The sequence below is a fragment of the Ammospiza nelsoni genome, unplaced genomic scaffold, assembly GCF_027579445.1.
Source record: "Ammospiza nelsoni isolate bAmmNel1 unplaced genomic scaffold, bAmmNel1.pri scaffold_55, whole genome shotgun sequence".
NCBI lineage: Eukaryota > Metazoa > Chordata > Aves > Passeriformes > Passerellidae > Ammospiza > Ammospiza nelsoni.
This window is the reverse complement of record NW_026683193.1, coordinates 1,002,895-1,008,894: the sequence shown is the minus strand read 5'-3', so window position 1 is coordinate 1,008,894 and position 6,000 is coordinate 1,002,895. Positions and strand designations below refer to the sequence as shown.

At 47.5% G+C, this 6,000-nt stretch overlaps 1 pseudogene; it reads right to left on the bottom strand.

The window, feature by feature from the left end:
- Positions 1-433: 433 nt before the first annotated feature.
- On the bottom strand, positions 434-1,458 carry LOC132087215 (cytochrome b-like; annotated as a pseudogene).
- Positions 1,459-6,000: the final 4,542 nt, after the last annotated feature.

The following is a 6,000-nucleotide window of genomic DNA, read 5'->3' as shown; positions in this document are numbered from 1 at the left end:
TGGGGTGTTCTTGGTCATGGTTTTGGGATGGGGTTGGTTGTCATGGTGGGGCTTGTTATAGGGGGTGTGTTGGGGTTGTTGACGGACAAGGGGATGGTGAATAGTGGTGGTTTGTTGTCAGTGCGGTCGGATTTCAGTGGGGTAGCTGTGTTGTATTCAGAGGGGGTGGGATTGCTTTTGATTGGGGGGTGAGGGTTGTTATTGACTTTGTTTGTGGTGTTGGAGCTTGTGTGGGGGTTGTCTTGGGGGGTGATTCGATCTGTTTAGCGGTAGGGTCAGGAAGTAGTTTAGTGAAAAATACCAGGTTTGGGAGTTGGAGCAGAGGGTTTGAGTCCTTTCTTCCTGAGGTGGGTGGTGGGGTAACTCTAAGAAGGGGTTTAGTCTTCAATCTTTGGCTTACAAGACCAATGCTTTTATAAACTATTAGAGTTAATTAAAGTTTAAGTAGCTTGTTTACTAGGGCGGCCGCAAGGGGGAATAGAACTAGAATGATTGTGAAGTATGTGAATGAGGCTAGTTGGTCGATGATGATGAAGGGGTGTTCTACTGGCTGGCTGCCTACTCAGGTTAGGATGAGGACATTGACGACTAGGGTTCAGAATAGGATTTGTGATAGGGGACGGAAGGGTATTGATCATAGTTTTGAGGTATGTAGTAGTGGGGTGAGGAACAGGATGAGGATTGAGGCAGCTAGAGCTACTACGCCTCCTAGTTTGTTTGGGATGGATCGGAGGATGGCATAAGCAAATAGGAAAGATCACTTGGGTTTGATGTGAGGAGGGGTGACTAGCGGGTTGGCTGGGGTGAAGTTTTCTGGGTCACCTAGGAGGTTGACGGAAAATAGGGCTAGTGAGACAAGGAGGGAGAGTACGAATCCTAGGATGTCTTTGATGGTGTAGTATGTGTGGAAGGGGATCTTGTCACAGTCTGAGGGAATGCCTAGCAGGTTGTTTGAGCCTGTTTCATGGAGGAAGGTGAGATGGACAAGAGTAAGGCCTATGATGACGAAGGCAAGGAGGAAGTGGAGAGCAAAGAATCGGGTCAGTGCGGGGTTGTCAGAGAACCCGCCTCAGGCTCACTTGACTAGTGTTTGCCCAATGTAAGGGATGGCAGAGAATAGGTTTGTGATTACTGTCGCTCCTCAGAATGATATTTGGCCTCATGGTGGACGTATCCTACAAAAGCAGTTGCTATGAGGGTTAGGAGGAGGATGACTCCAATGTTTCAGGTTTCTTTGTTTAGATATGAGCCGTAGTAGAGTCCTAGGCTGATGTGTAGGTCGATGCAGATGAAGAAGAAGGAGGCTCTGTTTGTGTGGAGGTTGCAGATGAGTCAGCCGAATTGTATGTCTCGGCATATGTGAGCAACAGAGGAGAAGGCTAGATTGGTATCTGCTGTGTAGTGCATAGCTAGCAGAAGACCTGTGACGATTTGAGTAATTAAGCAAACGCCTACTAGATACCCAAAGTTTCATCACATTGAGATGTTTGATCGTGCTGGGAGGTCGATTAGGGTGTTGTTGATGATTTTGAGGATTTGATGGTTTTTACAAAGGTTGAGGGCCATTGGTTATTTCTGTATGTGGATATGAGGATGATGAGAATGGATAAGGCGAATGATCCTAAGTAAGCTTTGATTAGGCCTGAGTGGAGGGTGGTGGCAGTTTTGGTTGCTATTAGTTGCAGGCTGGCTAGCCCCTCTGGACCTAGTATTTTGTATCAGGAGAGGTCAGTTAGGTGGGATGCGATGTTTTCTCCTCCTTTGAGGAAGTTGGTTATACTTAGGCAGTGGGTTAGGGGGTTAAAGTATCCTAGGGATGTTGAGAAGTTTGAGAAGGGGGCTTGTTTTGTGAGGATGAGTGTTTGGTCTATTTTTGAAATTTCTAGAACTAAAGAGATGCCTAGGGCTGTTACGATTAGGGAGGTTATTTTAATAGAGGGTGGCATGGTTATTGGAGGGGTTTTTGTGGGGATGATGAATGAGGTGATGAGGAATCCTGCCAGGATGCTTCCCAGCACAAGGCGAGTGACAGGGGAAGTTACTGCGGGGTTGTTTTCACTTACTGGGGTCAAGGGCAGAATTCAAACAAAGCCGGTCTGTACTAGTACGGTTATGCGGATTGTGTGTACCGCGGTGAATGATGTGGCTAGAAGGGTTAGGAGTAGGACTCAAGTATTTGAGTAGGATGTGTTTAGGCTTTCAATGATTTGGTCTTTTGAGTAGAATCGTGCTAGGAATGGTGCGCCTATTAGGGTGAGGTTGCCGATGGTAAGGCATGCAGTGGTTGTGGGGAGTATTTTTTGGAGTCCTCCTATTTTTCACATGTCCTGTTCTCCATTTAAGCTGTGAATGATGGAGCCTGAGCATAGGAAGAGCATGGCTTTGAAGAATGTGTGAGTTGAGATGTGGAGGAAGGCTAGTTCAGGTAGGTTTAGTTCAATTGTGACTATTATTAGTCCTAGTTGGCTTGAAGTGGAGAAGGCAATGATTTTTTTAATGTCGTTTTGGGTGAGGGCACACATGGCTGCAAACTCGGGCTTTATCTGCCCAGATAAAGCTCCTAGGCAGAGGCACAGGGTTTGGGTGGTTTGGTTATTATTGAATAGAGGGTGGGTTCGGATAAGTAGGAAAATTCCGGCAACTACTATTGTGCTGCAGTGGAGTAGGGTGGATACGGGCGTTGGCCCTTCTATTACAGCTGAGAGTCATGGCTGGAGGCCGAATTGAGCGGATTTTCCGGTTGCAGCTAGGATGAGACCTAGTAGGGGTAGTGTAGGAGATTGGGATGGGGTAGTAAGTTGTTGGATTTCTCAGGTGTTTGTGGTGGAGCCTAGTCATGCTATGCAAAGGCTAAGTCTGGTGTCTCCAATTCGGTTGTAAAGTACGGCTTGGAGGGCGGCGGTGTCCGCCTCTGCTCGGCCGTGTCATCAGCTGATTAGTAGGAAGGTTATGATTCCAACTCCTTCTCAGCAAATGAACAGGACAAATAGGTTGTTGGTGATGATTAGGATGAGTATGATGATTAGGAAGAATAGTAGGTAGTTGTTCCCAGAATTCAGGGGAAGATTCTTTCCTTCTACAGTTTCTCCTGAAATAATCTGACTGTCTACCTTGACCCTTGACTGAGTGCTAAAATAGTGATCTTCCCATTGCAATGAAAGGCAAACTCTGAAGCAGTGAGTATCTGCTCAAGAACCATGGAGATGCTGCTGTGCTGTTTCACAACAGAAATGCCAGAGCTCAGAGGGATTTTGGGGAAGATTTTCTGGGCAACAGTTTCCAGCAAGTTTAGAAGAATTGGTGCATGCAACTGATTGTTTTTAAAAAGTACCTGAAGGAGAGGATTTTAGAAGCTGTTTTATGTCTTTGCTAGAACAGGAGCATTGAGTGTTAAAGAAGAATCTGCATTTTCTTGGTCATGTTTGTAGTCATTTACTGGCAAAACAGGCCAAATTGTAGGCACAACCAAGAACATTGTCCTGATCTCTTGCTGGCTGTGTGAATGAAACGTGTCTCCTGGAGGGAAGTTGGCAAACAGGAAATCAGCTTGTTTGGGTTTACTTGTTCTGTGGGATTCAGCAGCCCAGGCAGTTTTCTCACAGCATCTGACCCATTTCCCGTGCCCACTACAGGTCACCTCAGGCGTGTATTCAGCGCTGCTGTTCCTGAGCTGAGTGAGAAAGGGACATTTCATGTTCCTGGTGTTTAGGAATTCTAGAGCCAGATGTCAGATTGGCCAGTAGCAACAGAGGACCAGCTAGAGAGACCGAAAGAAAATCCATTTTGATACCTTCAACAAAGGTTACAAAGGCATAAGTGGATAGTTCCTAGTTTCCCTCTCAGAGTCCTGAAGAACTACAAACTCAGTTTTGCAGAGAAAATGTCACTTGCTGACAGCAGCCAGAGGAGAACACTGAACTAAGAGCAACATCCCAGAGAGTAGAATTAGCCCAGTTCTATTTAGTCAGAGAGACTGAGAATTCTATTCCTGTCAATTTAGTGACATCTCCTTAGAAGATGCGGTTGTGGAACAAGAAGGCCATCTTGAAAAGGTGGATGCTGTATTTGAAGTCAAACAGGCAACTTTTTGCCTGGAGAGCTGCGTGGGCCAAAAGGAGCCAGGGGTGGTGGCCTTGAGCAGCTGAAGATGAGGCAACATGTGGCCAGGTGGCCAAGAAGGCCAAGGGCATGGTGGCCTGTGTCAGCAGCAGTGGGGCAGCAGGAGCAGGGCAGTGAGCGTGGCCCTGTGCTGGGCAGCGCCGTGGCCACAGCTGGAGTGCTGTGTGCACTTTTGGGCCCCTGGGAAGCAGAGAGTCATTGAGGGGCTGCAGCCTGTGCACAGAAGGACAGGGGAGCTGGGCAAGGGGGTGGAGCACAAGGCCAGTGAGGAGGTGCTGAGGAAGCTTGAGCTTGGACAACAGGAGCCTCGTGAGGGACCTTCAGCATCTCCTCAGTGTATCCAAATATTTGAGCTGCTTTTGGAAGCCACTTTTCCCCCTTTTTTTCCTTGGTTTTTTGTTTTTGTTTGCTTGGAGGAAGAGGCTTTTTCATTTTCTTTTTCTCCCAACTAAAGTTGTTTTCATCATTTTTTTCTGCCCTTTTATAGCACTGGGACTGAGTCTGCTAGAATTTTAATTTCCAATGTATCACTTCTGGAGAACGCAGTAGTTTTGCATGAGAACACATCATTCTGTGCAGGGACCTTGGTTTAGAAGGAGCTGTTGTGGTTCCAGGCCAGCCAGTATGGCCTCACACATCACTTTGAGCTTAGTAGTGCCCCGTGCCTTTTTGCAGCCCAGGGAATCAGTGTGTGTTGTTTGGGAACTGAGCAGGAGGTCAATGCCCTTGCATTCCAGCTGCTCCTCAGAGATCACAGGAGCTGGAGGGAGCTGGGCTGCATTTCTCATTCCAGCCACTTTAGCACCACCGGCGTGGTTGAGTCCAAGAGAAGAACTTGCCCGAGCACAGATGCACAAAGAGTGCAATTCCCAGTGCAATGCTCTGGGTCTGATCCCTTTCCGTAAGGACCTACACGCTCCAGATTCCCCAGGTGTGTGCTTTTTTGAAGCAACAGGAGAGCAGTCTCAGGATTGTAATTGAGCAGGGCACTGGCTACCAAGTTCTGATGTCTGTAGCAGCAGAGAGGACAGTAAAGAGAGATTTCAGTAATGAAATCTGTCAATCTATCTATCTATCTATCTATCTATCTATCTATCTATCTATCTATGTAACATTTGCATAATTGAATCTTCCTGGCTCTGGTCCGAGGCAGTTGGAGGTGCAAAACTCACCTAAAGCATCCCTTTCTGGCTAGGATTAGACACATACTCCCTCGACCGATTCTGAGCAGGCAGAGATGTTTCCCCCTCCAGATATGATGGTTTTCCCTTTAGAGTTGTTTCCCTCCTCTGGCCTCTTCTGCCCTGATGTCTCCAGTTAATTCTTTCAATTTCTGCCTGTCCTAGAGAGGTGCAACAATTCCATGTTTAGGTGGTGTTTGGTGACTCTGGTCATACATGCATTACGTGACACGTGGTTTCCTTCACTGGCATCCCCAGGGCTGTGTAAGTGCATTCGTTCATGGGGCCTTAGGAGAGTCTCTTTCCCTCAGCAGCAGCAGCAGCAGCAGCAGCAGGGAGCGGTGGCAGGGTCAGGACGAGGAGGAGGTGCCTGCCCTGGCCCTTTGCGCCCAGGCCCCAGGCCGGGAGGGCTCTGGCTGCAGCAGGGCGCTCTTCGGGCAGCCCCTGGCAGCCTCTGCACGGAGCACGGCGCACTGCCCCGCCCTGCTTGTGCCACTTTTCTTCAGCAATACCCTAGCTCCTCTTCACAAGCAAAAATCCCCAACAATGTAAAAAGAGCTAATTCAAGTACACTTCTATCTGCCTTTGTATTGTAGTTCAGGGCATGTATTTTTTTTGTCTAGAATTTAATGATTTTTATGAAAACATGCATTCATATCTGCACATTTTTGTGGTTTTAATTATTCATATACCAAAATAC